At 40.3% G+C, this 16,694-nt stretch overlaps 1 long non-coding RNA gene across 1 annotated transcript; it reads right to left on the bottom strand.

Moving 5' to 3' along the window:
• Positions 1-328: 328 nt before the first annotated feature.
• LOC104912091 lies at positions 329-16,420 on the bottom strand. Its single transcript, XR_794395.3, has 5 exons — positions 16,350-16,420; positions 7,706-7,817; positions 3,348-3,416; positions 2,020-2,107; positions 329-1,918 (listed from the first exon to the last, which is right to left on the bottom strand). It is a non-coding gene; the product is annotated as an uncharacterized LOC104912091 (long non-coding RNA).
• Between the last annotated feature and the right edge of the window lie 274 nt (positions 16,421-16,694).

Below are 16,694 nucleotides of genomic sequence, written 5' to 3'. Positions count from 1 at the left end.
TTTTTTTCCCCCCCCAAACCCAGAGATAATCACGAGGCACTTTAAGGTGGCATATTTATTGAGCTACGGAGACTGGCATCTCATCAATAGCTCATAAAGCCGTACGTCTCCGTATGTGAACACTCTAATACAGAGCACTCAATGCCTTTTTCTCAGTTTGCATTATGTTTTGATTAACACCAAAAGTATGTTCTCTTACATGGGTTTTCACTAAAAAACGACCCCGTTAACTGGCAGGAGATTAAAAGGTAACTCATTAGTATGAAATCTGACAATTCCATCATTTCCCTGCAATCTATGATGCCTGCATTAAAAGGAGAGACACACGAACGTTCACCATGATCAGTTTTATTGCTTGAGAACCAGAGTACTCATTTCTAAAGGCCTTCAAAGTTACCATGAGTTGAGTTTGCTTAAATAGAATTACGGTGTGGTTATAATGCAACATGGCACAGTAACAATACAGAGCTGCAGACACCCTTTGGGCAGCAGTACTCAGTAGGAACAGTACAGATTGAACTGTTGAGAAAACATTCTGCAAGCAGACACCAAATCATTTCAATGGTAGTGATTTATACCAAAATCCAGCATAAATCTAATGCCATCACGCAGTCCATGAACTCTGTAGTGTTCTAAATTAAATCAATAAAACATACATTTGTGTTTCATCAACAGACTCCCTAATCACCTTTTAATGTTGTATTTAGCGGAGGGAGAAAAATGTTACTAACAGGATGATACCGACAGCTGCACTGAGCTACCACCCAGGGCAAGTCACGGTCCTTTCTCCTTCCTTTAGCACTGTATGTATACAGTCAGCGTCCAACAGAGTTGCTACCTGAAGCAGACCATTACTTTCTCCTCCCGTATTGTTGTTGTTTTAATACAGAATACTTGGCACCATAAAACAGTAACAAAGGACAGACAAAAACAGTTTACAAAATTCTGGAAAGTTACACCCAAACCTAGCTAAGAACTTCACATTCAATCCTTAATAGTACATAGAAAGAAGGGATTATAGGAGCAACAAAGTGAAACTGCTAATATATGTACTATAGAGTATGCTATATATCTGTATCGAGGATGGCACTGCTATATATTATTTATTATATAAATGTCGGTTGTTGATGTACACTAACTAAACCTGCTACGGCTCCAACACTACTGCTGATATGGCACTCTCAAGCATTCATATCCGAAAGTATATTTAGCATAAGTTTTGGTCAGGTTTATAAATTATTTATATATCTGTGTATATATACACATACATACATATATATACACACACATATGTATGTATAGAAAGCAGCTGCTGTGTGATTCAAAAACCATGAAACATGGCAGTATAGTAAATAACTTGAGAAAAGAATTATAAAAATGAAAAACAAAACACTAAAACTAAAACACAAACCATAAGCCTTGGTCGACAAAGAAAATACCATTTAAAACCATCGATATCTCCATCTATACAATCCAATGTACAAAACCCCAAAGTGGTAAAGATAATATAATGTCAGGCATGACACCTATAAAAGTTTATAATATGTCGAAATAACTTTTCCACATCATCGACAAACACTTACTAAAAGTTGAAGGTTGTGAAGTCTAAAATACATAACATCTCTGCTGTCTATTTAGAGTTTTGGCAACAGAATCGTGACATATATATATATAAAAAATAATTCCACGTTTCTACTTGATGTCACATGAACATACAAGACAGTGAGGTATGTGAGGCTTTTCTCGAACAGAGTCCAGATGCTGAAGCATAGTGTACGATCAGCAGTCTAAGAATGTGGCACTCAGGACGTATCGATACGGCTGTTACGATTATGTATTTCTGGATGCTGCCATTCCTCCCCTCCTTGCTACAGTGTTGTTTCATGGAAAATCTTCTCGTTCCGAAGGCATCTTTTTCCTGTTGCAGAATTGGCATTAAAAAAAAAAAAAAGAAAAATAAACACAGGGACAATGATGTAGAAAATATAAACGTAAAGGAAAAAAAAAAATGATATTTACCACCACATCACTGCACGACACAACACTTGTGCACATTTGCAATAGGTTTACCTGCCCCAGCAGCTATTCGAAAGGACAGGAACACAGGCTGCAGCAAGTCAGGAGAAACAGGAGTTACACAATGGAAATCTTTCGTTTTCAAACAGTAATAAACACACAAGAACAACCCTACAACTGGAAACAAAGCGGTGCAACGATTTCTTGGATTAACTGAACGACAAAAAGCACGAGAGCTATTGCAGCTCTCTGCTCCCACTGAAATCCAAGGGACCGTTTCCCACTGAATCCTGCAGGTAGAGCTTCCCACGCACCTCCAATCTATCACAGGATCAGCTCAGCTGAGCGTACCACGCTGAACGAAAATCCATGTTCAGTGCATCAGTGACAGAAGAAACAAATACGATCGCTTCTGCAGCGCCTGCCAGCCACTGACACACCAAACTTTTAATTTGCTGCAGAAGCAGTAAGCCTCTGCATCTTACATTGGGATCACATGTTCCTTAAGTGTGGTCTTAGGAAAAAAGTGCTCTGTCTCAGAAGAACACTGACCACGGCAGCAAGTACACAGTTATCAATTTGGATTTATCCGTATACATGCATACACGCATGTATTCACCCACTGCCTATCACAGAATGACCAGTCAGGAGCTGTTACACCACCTCTAGGACAGATATACCATCACTGTTGCACAGCTGTGAGCTGAGCAAGTTCCAAGCTGGCTTTTTCTGAAGGTACTCAAACGCGAAATTCTGCAGCTGCCATCAGAAGTCCCCTCCCACTCCCTGACCTGGCACTTCAAGGAGAGCAAACACTCCATTTTTCTGCATTTCTGCCTCAGCTTTTCCTCTGATATCCTCAGCAGAGCTGTCTGTAAAATCCCTTTCTTTTTCTCCGCTGAAACAACTGCTACGTACTATAGAATTCAGTATTCTTTTTCTTACATGTTGCTTAAATACAGATCTAATGTGCTGGGTTCCACATTAAATTAAATGATGTTTCGGAAGCATTTTTGATAACCCAAAGAAAAAAATTATGTTCTACATGGCTAGTTGTTAGTATGCACAGGTCGGTTCCTTACTCATTTTGTATAGTATCATATTTTCTATTCAGCATACACCATCCTCCTCCTTGTTTGGTTCCATACAAGTATCTGCTTCATTTGCTAATTTTGGCTGAATTCAACTTTAAAATAATCCCACAGCTTCCAATTCAAATCACGAAGTTGAAGAATTACTGACTTACACGTAAAATTAAAAGAAACTACCGCACACATTCCCCTCCCTAATAAAAAAAGAAAACAGAACAACAAAAAGTTTTGTTTATTTACCTTGTGATCCCCCATGCAGACGTTTGGCCCAATGTGGTCATATATTACAATCTTCTCATCATTTTCTGACTAGTTTAAAAAACAAACAAACAAACAACAACAAAACCACCAACAAGAATAAACAAGAGCCGTCAGTTCAGCTGTCCTCCAGTTTATAGAAACAGAAATATGGGAATGGGGTACTACCAATAATTCAGAACGGTTTCTGAATGAGGAGGCTTTATGGAGTCACACGATTAGGGGACAGAGTCACAGAACAGGTGATGTTCATACAGCAACACACCTTTTCTCGGCTTTTCCAGAGAGAGACTGTGCAGAAAGTATCTTTACGTTCAGTACTGACTGCAGCCATCTGTACACATAAATTAACTCATGAAATCACAGTGCCCACTCCTTGCTTCTGGGGCCTTAAGAAAAGCTAAAGACTAACATTTGGATAGATTAAGTTAATCTTTCCTTAGGTTTGCATTCAAACCTTGTGCCTGCGGAACGCAGCCCACTGCACTGCCCAGTTCCTTTTAAGAGCAGCACACAACTGCAAGCAGTTGGGTAGGAAGGATATCTATCTGTTGCTCTTTGAATTCCAAGCAATCCACGTCACCTCATGGGATGAGTTTATTTCCTCACACAGTTGATTTTAAATGTTCAGAGATACAAATCATTTACACTTTAGGAATACAATCTTCTATCAGTTCCACGGTATACATTCCTTCCTTTGAAAAAAGCATTAAGTGATTTTGGGAAAATCAGCAGGAAATGAAATATGACATTCCTCCAATCTGCATTATGAATTGCTTTCATTTTGTTCTGTGCTGAATCCTTACACACTCACACGCTGACTTCTTTAGCATTCGTACTTTCACGGGTCATAAAATGCATTCGTCTTTCAGCCATTCGCAAAACAATATAATTTTCAGAATGTTTTGTTTCTCCAGCAAAGTACTTCAGGAATAAACACAAACATTGCCATACAAGGTAATTTCTTATTATGCTGAACATTTTCTACCAGCTAATTCAGTCTGCAATCTGCACACTCTGAAGTCTCTCATACAATCACAGATGACGTTCTTTAAACAAGCTGGCAATACTAATTCATTTAGTATGAAACGGTCAAGACTTTCTCATCTGTAATCAGTCAGGTCTGACTGGGCAGTAGCGTTCTATAAACACCAGCATTTTGGACTATAAAGTTAAAACTGAATTATCTTTAATGCAGTAAGGAAGCTTAAGGTCAGATTTACTTTATAGCACGGTTGCCTGCCAAAAATATAAAAACATAACCTTCTGCATTGTATGCATGAGCCCTTTCCAATATTTCAAGATCATAATGCCACTAGCATCGGAAGTGGGGATACATTCATCAAAAGCGACTTGATAATTTACAAAGGCAGCATAAAATTGTGGATTTTCAACTGCATAATCTTTGGACAGATAAACAAATTACAGCGGTGCACAAGCAGAAACAATATACACTTGGCTGAGCATTCATTACTTCATGCTATCAGGCGTCAGCGCAGCTCCCTAGCAGTGGGCAACCTTTGGTGTTTTAGGGCTCAGGAGGCATAAAATAACATGATGGTGAGGTAACCGACCATAGCATGATAGATGATGTTGCATGAAAGCTGTTCACAGCCCCATGTCTGTACAATCTGTAATGCCTACTGTGTAGCAGAGCCCACTGTACAGCGTGGCAATTTGTGCATAATGTTCTTTCTTTACATAGGGTTAAAAGGCAGCTTTACAATTTCTGTTTGAAATAAAATACAGATCTGCCAAGGCAGAAAAATAAACTCTTCATTTGCCTATAAGAATTAATACCACAAAACAGTTACCCTCATAAGAATTTCCAATCGCTAATTGGAACACACCAAAAATATTTTAAAACTGATATACATTTAAATTGTAAGGATTTATTATGCTGTAATTAGTTAATTAAAATTTGCTTTTTGTTTCTTAAGTTCCTTCCTAAACTTCAAAGCGTAAGGTTCTGCAGTGAAATACATTCTCAGTGGCAAAGCAAATACTGATGGCTGCACAAAACCACAGAAATGAGCGCCGCCATTTCGCTCTTTCCTCTATCGGTTCTTTTCCATTTAATATATTCAATAAATTTTATGAGCCACAATTATGGTTTATTTTTGAGCCAGATAAGCTAACTCCTTCCTCGGTATCAGCTCACAGAGTTACACACCCATGCCTGTTTGGCTTCCTTCATATTTGTAGTTTTGCACACACGTTTCTGGAAGTGTCCCAGACGGCACGCTCCTGCTTTGGAAGTACCAAACTGCAGTGAAAACACAGCATGCAGTTTTAAAATGTAAGCTCTGAATGATCCAGCTGACTGCATTTCTGCTCCACTGAGACCAAAAACTGGCTAACTGACCTCACAGCTACTAACTTCTTTAACGCTCTACCTTTGTTTTCTTTTGTTTAATTTTCTCCCATTATATCCAAGTTATACCCCCCAGATAATCTGAAAGAATTCCTTTCCCTCTGTACTGTTTACACTCTTCAAGCCTTTGTGTACACTTCTATCTCCTTATTCATAGTTTAAAAAAAAATCTTGCCTCATTGGCCACTCTTTCCATGGTTTTAATCCTTTGTTCTTGAGGAATTCCAGGGGCGCCAGGCGCTATCTGTAATATTTTGGGTAGAGCCTCAATTTTTCCTATTCTAGTTCCCTAGAAGATTGAATGACATTGATTCTGACATTACTGTTCTTACTACAAAACCTATATTCCTCTTGGCTTGATAATGTTTTTTTATTAAGTTCCATAATACACTCATTGTCTAAAATTTTAGGTGAAGCTTCAAGATATCATGCAGACACGTGCATTAAAATGTGTGAGGAAGTATGCTGGACTGAAATGTGAGTAGCTACATAAAAATGTTCTCGGCCTTTCAGTGAGTTATATACTGCAAAGCAAACAGCCTAATCATGAGGTAAATAGCCCTGATGGGAGAGAGAACAGGAGGGTTATAAACTTCAGGGGACCAAGCTTCAAGGGTTTCATTACTTTAAATGGAAGAAAAAAAGATCTATATGCAAAGATTACTTCCTGTTAAACTGTACTGGTTATAGAGAAAAATACAGATAGACAGATGACTTTGGGCAATATGGCATCTGTAAGACTGTTATGCATGCGACAGTCAAACAATCTGGTCAGCAAAGCAGCCTCAGTGCAGCAGGGCTGAAAAGTCACAGCACGGTCCTTTCTGCACGGCAGTCATGGCCACTGCTCGCACAGAGCAGAAAGCCGTGGCTGAGATCTCCTCATGCACTGATTTCCTGATGGGTTTGGGGTCTTTTAGGAACTGACAGCACAACAGAACAGATCCCCATGTTCCTGCCATGACCAAACACACAGGAAAAAGCAGAAGCAGCGCATGTTGGCACATGTAACCAGCTCATCTGGTTCTGTGTCACTACGGAAAATAGGAGAGGAGAGCAAAGTCAGGGAAAGAGACAAAACAAGAGAACTGGAAGGCTCCTCCTGAACTACAATTAGGTCATTTAGCCTTGAATAGAGCATCACTAAGCTTATCTAACCTCTAGGCACTAGAAATCCTAGGAGGAACGGTATATTCTAAAAATGCTGCAAAGTAATATTTCTAAAACTCTAAGAGAATGTCTAAATTTACACCAACTTAATTGGTGCACCAGAGTTAGGAGTCTGTCTGCTGTAGGCTGTCTTCCTTGGACAGTGACAGAAGATTTGACCCATACAGGGCCAGACACGTTCTTGAGAAATGCAGTTCTCATTATCAACAACAGAGGGAATCCATATCTACTACGCTTCAACTCAGGAGCTCAAGCTGTTCCTTCACAGACTTCTCCTTCAATAACATTGTTCCTCAGTGGGAGCCACTCCTGGCTGCTTCTGTCTGCCTCTGTGTTGAGTTTTTATTATGACAGTCCTGCTACTACCTTGTTCCCTTTGTTACTGTACAGGGGGCTTGACAGGGAGACTGATGGAGGTTATTGATTCATTTTTATTCTTTTTTAAACCAGGCATGGTTCCCCAGTGCGGTTCAGAAATGCCACAGTAGGGCCCTGACAAGCTCTGAAGCTTTATAGGAGAGCAAATTGTCAGTCAGCACTGGAACTCAGACACCAAATGAAGCATTGTGAAAGCTTGTGCTTTGGTAACTGTCCAAGGGTTAATTGGGACAAATCCAGATTCTCCAATGGGAAGCACTGGAGTTTAATATTGCTGTATATGCTGCCACCAGGTTAGTGAGGTTTGCCCCGGTCAACTGAAAATTCAGGGCCAAGCAGGAAGGTATCAGCCATACCTAACCTTGTTGAAGGAAAACGCAACGTGGGGGAAGCAGTAAGGCTGCAGATCCATACTTACTTTCAGAATGAGCTCCTTGGCTGAGTGGGACATCAGGATCCTGTCACACCAGGCTGGACATCGTGTGTTCATGTACTGCTTTCCCTGGGTGGAGTCCTCGCTGTACGGGTAACTGCGAACACATTGGCATCACAACAGTCAGCAGCTTCCTGCAAACATCCTGAAACCTCAGGCTCAAACAACAACACTAATTAAGAAATTAACTGGCAAAAAGCAGCTACTTTGAACATCTCATACAAAGAAGCTGATAAAACAGAAGTTATGTCATTGGATCACTATGAATGTACTATGGGCTCTCCAGCAGGTTCTGTCTTAGCTTTAAGACGCAACAAAGTTTATTTTGACCTGCAGAACACCCTAAAAAATTAACTCTGTACATGCTTGGGAGAGCCTAGGCCGAAATCACTGAAAGCAATGGTACTGGCAGCCTCTGGTTCAACTGTCAGGAGGCTGAGTCCAACGCTTTCTTTGTGAGTGGATCGTATCCAAGCGTTCTCACTACTTTAATACGACAGACCTTTGAATTTGATGCTCACTGGTTACGCTGTAAGGACCACTGTTTTCCCAGACCATTTCCAGAATGGCATGGGTACGTAGCCAAGGGGCTTGGAGGAAGTCCAAAGGGGCTGTGAAAGGCTCAATTTCTTGCACAGTGGACCTGAATTAGCTGAACACCAAATAATGTTTTTGTTTAAATATGTTTAAGCTGGTGCATATTACCTACAGATATATGCATGTATTTAAAATAAAGATATCTATATTTTATCCTGCTTGTGGTTGAATTCATAATGGAAACACTGAGGTTTTCAAGACACGTGTTGAAATAAAGTGTCTGGGATGTAACCAGAGGGCTTGCATGCTTGAAGAGAAACTTATTTACCACCCTACTTGCTGTGATGCTCTGAAACTGAGACATTCTGCTTTCTACCAAATAAGTTTACAAGCTACACTGCCATTAAAAAGATTAGCCATGGCAAACATCCAAGAAAAGCGTACTGAATGTACTGGAACAAACCAGTGATCTCAGTACCTTTTCCACCTCATCAAACCTAACAAGACTCATTTTCAAAACATATTATGAGAATTCAATTTGCTGCTTCACTGACATACAGAAGTACAGCTTATTTCTGAGTGTCTGTAAGATATTTTGATGATGTAATACCATTGGTAGCAGAAGCTCTTTGTCTGCAATTTAAGGGTTCACTTTTTCTGGTAACCCTTTTCTAGTTACTCAAGAATCCAATACAACTGAAGCTACTTTTTATGATAGAAGGTTTAAGAATCAATCACATTTCATACAGTCCTTCCTTTTACAGCATTAACTATCCAGCTTTTAAAATAAGACGCTCTGTACTCAGAACGATCTGTTACTGCTATGTTACAGTGCTTCATTCAAGAGCTTAAATTCTGTAAAACGGTGTCTATCAATTTGCTTTATTCATCTGAATGTTTTCAAAGGGTGAAAACTTCTGCCAATTTTTCAAGGTCTCTAGCGCTGATCACCCAGTCAAGGAGGTGAGGTCGTATAAAATATATCTGCCCCATCAGCATTCCAATGGCTAGGGCAGAAATGAAGATAAATGCTGCAAAAGCTGTCCAGACAAAATCATTTGTAGGTAATAATTGCATATGCTAAAATGAGGCAAGATCTTTTTATCAGCCAGCATCTGACCCTCAGGCTAGAAGTGTGACAGCATTCTACCTTGACAAACTCCAGTGACAAAGGCTTCTCTCTCCACACTGCCTTATCTTTGTCTTGTGCCAGTCTCACTCCTGCGAATTGCTGACATAGACGTAACAAAAAAAAAGTTATCTAAATTCACCCCTAAGAAGTAAGGAAAATTCTTTGCTCTCCCCCTTCATGCTCTAGATGGGTCACGTATGCTTTGGAATAAGCAGAATCTTTTTGTAGATCGTCTCAGAAAGTGACCTAAATACGATTCTTGAAATTGCCAGGAGCGATTCTTTTCGCAGCTTGGCAGGTTTTGTGGACAGGGCAGCTTAGTTCATTATATCTACTTATCTTAGATGGCTTTTTTTTGCAATTAAACATTTTATCAGAAATTTCTGGAATAAGACTGCCATTGAATAAATATTAATGAAAAACATCACTGAATACACAGTATTCCAGAATACAACTTTTCAAGTAACAAACATTCCAGTACAGGTCCCTGTCACCCCATTCCGTGGTTCAATGAGCAGTGGGATTACAACACTGCCAGCGCTTCCTGATTCCTTCCTCAATTCAGTCTTTTTCTTGGGAGCTCTGAAGCTTTTCACTTGGTTGGAGCACTTAGAAGGGTATTCTTTTCTATGGATACTGTGCCATCTTACATCATTTTAGCTTTCTCCCTAGCTGATGTGATTTAAAACCAGTCAATAAAAGCAATCAAAGGAGGAAACAGACAGATGCACAAGCATCTCAGGAAACTCGGCTAATGATTCTGTGTTGCCCTAATAGAAAGATATTGCAAAATACAAAGATACAAAAGAAACCAAACTACCCAGAACCTCAAAGCTGCCACACACAACAGCACTGATTTTCAGTCTTGTACACATCTGTCACAAGAATGCAGCCCTTGGGCATGCTCCTGGCACCTCCTGCAATAACAAGTCTTCTCAGGTCAGCAGGCCTGAGCCCACAACCTGCAGGAAGGCTGCAGACTGAACAACTCAACAATGGATAACTAACAAAGATGCACGCGTTTCAGAAAAAGCAGGATATGTATCACAGCACTCACACTGCTTCATCGAATACAGCAACTGCCCAGTAAGTACAGATCCAGGATGGCACTCAAAAAACTGGAAAACGTTTCTGATGACTTGGTTGGGCTGACTATGCTAATACAGTTCTGTTTGATTAGTAACTTTTTGTTTTCTCTAGGGTGCCTTCACAATTCATCTCTTCTCGTCCTTTTTTTCAGCCCTATTTTCTTACCTGCTTCTTTAAAATAGAGTGTAAACAGTTACATGTAAATTTATGCAAGAACTAATCTTTTAATACACAACTTCCAAAAGATATTCAGCGTAGGATTGTCTACTACCAAGTACATTTTATAGCTTTGTTTTCTTTGATATCTCCAGCTCCTTTTAACACAACCATTCCAGGCTGGTAAGGAGCTCACAATTCTTGGTTAAAAACTCATTTAATAATTAAGCAGATTTTCTGATCTATGAATTGCATAAAGAATAACATAGATTTGATAGAAATATTTTTAAGGACTCTACATCAAATAACCAAAAATTGAGAGAATCTTGCCAGGATTGAGTGTTCTCAGTCTTGACCATTAAAGCTCTGGCTGTTGTGGAGAAAAGGAAGAACCAGCTCATTTGGCCCCATGGCTGTAGAAAAAAAAAGGAATTTCTTCATTTCTCTAGCCTTCTGCCTCAGTCACCATCTAACTTGTGCTATATTAAAAAAACAAAAACAAACAAACAAAAACAATAGAGATTTTGGTAATAGCAATTGTTCATGTAAAAATGATGGCATAACAGAAAAAGGCTTCCTGGGGTATCACTGAAGCACAAATGATGACTAGATACAGTGCTAACACTTGTGTGTGCTATATATGAGTGGGCACACTTCCTCACCTGAGCATTCAATACAGTTACTTGGTGGTTTTGCACGCAGTATATTCTATATACAAATGGACATATGAGGAATCCCATATGGAATAACTTTTCTGCCCTGTTTAAAACAGAGGCAAAGTTGAAATTTAGGATGTTGACCACTCACATCAGTGGAACAGCTAGTAACAAAATTAGTTTGTTGTTGTCTATATATGCCAGCCAGCAGAGAGTTACACATAGTATCCTCTGACTGTATACGTTCTGGATAATGGATAGACAGGCAGTTCTGGAGCTGGACCATCCATGCACGTGGCTTAGATAATCTGTCTCCAATCCTCAGGATTTATTTTTTCTCAAGATATTCCTTCTGGCCACTTTTCCACCTTATTTCACAAACGTTTATGCACCAATTAAAGCAACATCATTAATATAATCCTGAATGTTGTCAAAATCTAACAGTACACTTCAAGGATTTGTAAACTAACTTTGTTGATTAGGAACAGGGTGTCAAACGAGCTTCTGACATTACACTTAATAAGGATGAGAGCTACTTGGCACCTGTTGGTGAAAATAAAACATGAAGAGTGTCAGTAATATTCCTTCACTACGGCTGTTGACAGGGACTGTCAAAGATGATTGGACACCTTTACAAAAATACTTACTGCAGGGTGAAAAGTCTTCTGGCATCATAAACCATCCTGTCAACAGCGCCTTACCTCAGAACACAAGCCAACAATGCAATGTATATAAATGTCTCCTTAACTGGCATTTCCAGTCAGGAAAAATGCTCCTAGTGAACTCTCCTCTTGTTCAAGAAAGGATAAAATGTGTTACTGAGGTGAGTGAAGAGTCTTTTCGAACAGGAAACAATTAATTCACTTTGGAGCATTATCACCCATAAAGCTGTCTGTCACAAACAGCTCTGCTCTCATTCAGTTTTGCTCACAGCCAACACTGTGAGCGTGCCCTGCTGCTGCCAGTGCATTTTGGTGCCACTAGGCATCCTGTCTTCTATGGAAAAGACATTTTTGGTAGCGCCGTAGAAAGTGTGATACCATCCACTAGGAAGCAACGGAGAAAAAGCACACTGTGTTGCATTTTCTTTTAGTATAATAAAAGTCATCCTGAGAAAATACGCATGCTATGTCAAGATTCATGTGCAGAATTTAGCCAAATTTTATCGTGTTTCAGGGAGTAGAGAACAGCTCCTCCTTAAGGACCAACTGTCCTCTGACTTGTTTTTAATACAAAACGTTTCAGATGGGATGGAATCATGAATTCCATGAGAATGAGAATGGAGCTCTTTATGAGAAGAGTTGAGATACAGTTTTAATTTGGTCCAGTTTATTTTGGAATTCAAAGATGAGTCCTTGCATTTACTCTTATCTACTCTCAACTTTCTGTTGAGATATCGAGAGAACTTCAAAAGGTGAAAAATACCAAACACTTTTCATCAGGAAACAGTCTATTACTTTAATTACTTTTAGCTCTGCTCTGCTTTCAGGTTGTCTGAGATGATTTTACAAGGAATAAGGACTGTGTAAGACTTCCCGTTCAAGTTTCGATTACTTTCAAAGTCATAAGGCCAAATATATGTATATAAATAAAAAATATACTTTTAATTGGCAAGGTCCCATTTCAGTATTGATGTGTGTTGGACACAAGCAAGATCTCAATAAAATGTCATCTGACCAAAGTATGACATCTAAGAATCAGCGTATAACATTGCTGATTTTTGTTCGCTGCCAGATCATCGGTTTCTTCCCCCAAATCAAATTACCACTTCATATTTTCCCAAATCCGAAAGGGAGATTTGGGTTCCTTAGGCTTTTTCCCAACAAATGGGCCCATGTAATTCATCTTCATATGCTCGTCGTAGGAGCAGACAGTTAAAGCTTAGCCATGAGACACACCGGTATTTGAATTAAATTAACTGTTCACCTGTACCAAAATACTAATAAGCCTTCATGATGCTCTGCTGAGCTAACTGGCCACGATATGCATCTCACTTAAGCCAAATCAGGAGGGTAAACAGAGTCCTGCAAACACAGTAGTTTAAGTACAATGTGTTAAACAGCTGCTACTTGCAAATGCTACACTAACACCATGGTGATGAAACCAACAATCAGAGTCAAAGGTGACAATAAAAAGGGAGGTCACCAGGGCAATCCAGTAGCAAAGGGTAAAATGGGTAAACAGGACCCCAGCCATAACTCCAGGCTCAACACAAAGCAGGAAGGTTAACAACACAGCGCTTTTCTCTGAATTTTGTTTTATGGATTTATGTTGAGCATATTGCTTTTTTCCAGATAACGAGCTGCTTTGGAAAATCATGCTGTTGTAATACATGTGGAGAATATATAGGATTCTGCTAATATTTCTCTTCTGTTAGTCTAACTCTGGACCTCCTCCAGTAAAAAGGAAAAAGAAACCCAGAGTTCCTTCCTTTTTCTCTTTTCCAGCGAGGAACAACTGGGCATTTCTTCTTCTGCTCCCAGAGAGAAATCCCTCCTCGCTGATTACAAACATTCCGCTGCCGAACACAGCGGTGGCACGAACACACACTACCTCTCGTACCACCCACCCGCTCAGTGCCGCTCTGCGGGGCACTCAGCCTGCGCAGGGCCGACACACCGACGCACGGCTGACGGCGCCCAACCTGCAGAGTTCTGCCGTTCAGAAGAGCGGCGCGGCGCGGCCCAGCTAACAGCAACATTAACACCCCTGCGAGTGGACAATGAGCGACGTGCTCCAGGGCTTTAATAACAACAAAGCTGCACTCCGCTAAGTCTCCGTGACACCTCCACTATTACAAGTGCTTACACAGAACGATGAATGGTGTTGGCATGTTGGAAACAACCCAGCGTGGGCTCGTTCCAGCAGAACGGTCTGATGCCACCGCACGTGACTGTGATTGAGCTAAATGTTTTCTCCAGGAACCAGCCTGACTTAGGCTAAATTACCTCTGTGCAATACTTACACAAATTCTAATACAGAAGATAAAAATTAGCACAAAGCTGAGCGCCAGGTAGGAAGGGCCTCAGGTTCCAGAAGACCAAGCTTTTCAGTAGTACGTTCAGACCTCAGCAGGATGCATTAGTGGTAAAAAGACTACAATTGATGACCTGGCTAACAGCAAAGACCACAACCTCTTCAGAACTTACTCTATGTTTCCATTTAAACACTGTCTGCAATCTCACCTCGTACATGGCTTACAGTAATAATCAGCGCTTGAAACTTCTTGACATTCCTGATTTTACTCTTTATTTTCCCTTGCCACAATTCCTTAAAACAAAGAACTGCATACTTGGCAACTTGATCCTGTTCTTCACAAACTAAAAAAAAAAAATAATCCTATTTTAGTTTGGAAATTAAGTGAGGATGACAGTGGGAGCTGTACTGGTTTAAATACTGGTTTAAATAGGGGTAAGAGCTGTTAAAGTGTTATAGTGGTTAAATGATCACTGATCTAGAGTAAATGACAGCTGTCTTTTCAGTCTCCAGCTGGGAAGCAGTTTCTCTGCTCCACCCTCATGTGGTTGAAGAACCTGGATAGCTACACAAGGTCCTGGGGCAATCTGTCCCTCAGGGGCTAAGAGATCTGCTGACAGTTTAAGATAACCTGGAAAATACCTGGAAGGTGTCTTACTTTTCATGAATTAATATTAAGTATTGCTATTTGGCAAAAAATGCAAAATACTTCTTAATTGGCAGAAAAATAATGCACTATGAAAGTAACTGATACAGCAAGGACAAAAACCATCCACCCAGTTTAACAGATGTTCACCTATTCAGGTGCCTAACGCTTCCTTCTCTGAGGAAACAACCCAGAAGCAGGTCATGTTCTATGCAATGGAATCCCATTTGCTACACGAGTTCTGTACCCAGTTGTCTTCTTGTACGTTTTGAACACATACAAGGCAGCTGGAGAGGACAGTGCTACGTAAAGGAGTCCATCAGAATCTGAACCACGATCTTGCCTTCTCATTTCCCACAACAGGGCAACATTTGGAATATGTACAAAGGCACCAAGAGGATTCAGTACAAAAGCCAGAACTGTTCTTTGGACTCTCTTCTGAAGGGAAGGAACAAGTGGGTGCCTTTAAGAATAGCTCTGCTTCCTGCAGAACAGACCAGCTCATTCTCCTGTCAGACTAGACCAGGAAAAAAGTATATATAATTGTGCAACCTGCTAGAATAAAAAAGAAGGTCACAGGACAAGATGCAAGGATAGAAAACAGATGGATTATTGATTAAACAGGAACCTGGAAGGAGTAAGTACAAGAGCCAAAGAAAACTCCATCAGAAACACAGCTTCAAGAGCAGATGAGGTTCAGCCTATCTCCTGGTGGGAGGTGACAAAGCCAAGATATTGCCAATGCAGAGAGTCTGCTACAGAAAAACATCACAAAGAGGATATCTAAGACACAAACATATGTCCAGCCAGTAAATTACATGACAGCCTAATGCAACAACAAACAGGAATAGGCCACTTTAAGAGAATGATTAATACTTAAGAGTATTGTGCATGCAGGCTTATCGGAAAGCAAACCTTGTAGGTGGGTGTGAGTCCTTGCTAAAGTCAACTCCTATCTTCGCTATACAACAGCTACAAGAATAATTATAATAATTAATGGAGAGCAGTGATAAAGTTAACAATTGCCCACCTGTATACGAACTGACCACAATGTTGTTTCTTCCTTTTTCACACCTACTGCTTTCTGCAATGATTGTTGACTACTACAAACCCTCTTCCAGCTTCATGCTGGGTTTGCTGTTTGCTCACGGCCAAGCTGTTCCACCTATGATTGACAGCCCTCACTGAGTTTAAAATTCTGCATTGTATTTCATCCCCAATGGCTAAGGTTGCTATGGGATACATTAGATTACAAAGGGCAATTAGATAAAACATGAATATTCATCATATAAAGAAAAGGCCTCAAAATAAAGGAATGGATGGATACTGTCTGAAAAATTATATGTTAGCAGCCCTCTCCCTGTTCTGTGTAAAGATAACAAACTTGCAATGTAGCCTGCGATTTTTTATTAAGCTAGGATTGCTTTTACAGCTTACCTTCGCTCTCAGCAGATTTCAGGAAGACAGAGTAAGGATTTGCTGTGGCCGAAGGCAGTGTGGTTTGTTACTGTTCTTATTCTCACTCCAAGGGCAGAGAAACGATGAAAGGGATGGGCTTTGAACAAGCTAATCTCTTAGCCGGGAGACAACAAACTGAGTGGCTGCTTTCCCTGCTGGCTGGGAGGGACTGCTACACTCGTGGACATTGCTCCCTTGGCAGTTTCTGGTGATATCGACTGTGACATGCAGGAATGTGCTGGATCCCTTGGGCAGGGGCTGCTGACCTGGGGCACAGCAGCCTCAGCACACACACGTTGAGCCTGCAGGTCAAGACTTCTTTTT

Source organism: Meleagris gallopavo, chromosome 8, assembly GCF_000146605.3.
Source record: "Meleagris gallopavo isolate NT-WF06-2002-E0010 breed Aviagen turkey brand Nicholas breeding stock chromosome 8, Turkey_5.1, whole genome shotgun sequence".
In the NCBI taxonomy this organism is placed as follows: domain Eukaryota; kingdom Metazoa; phylum Chordata; class Aves; order Galliformes; family Phasianidae; genus Meleagris; species Meleagris gallopavo.
This window is presented reverse-complemented; position numbering and strand designations above follow the sequence as displayed.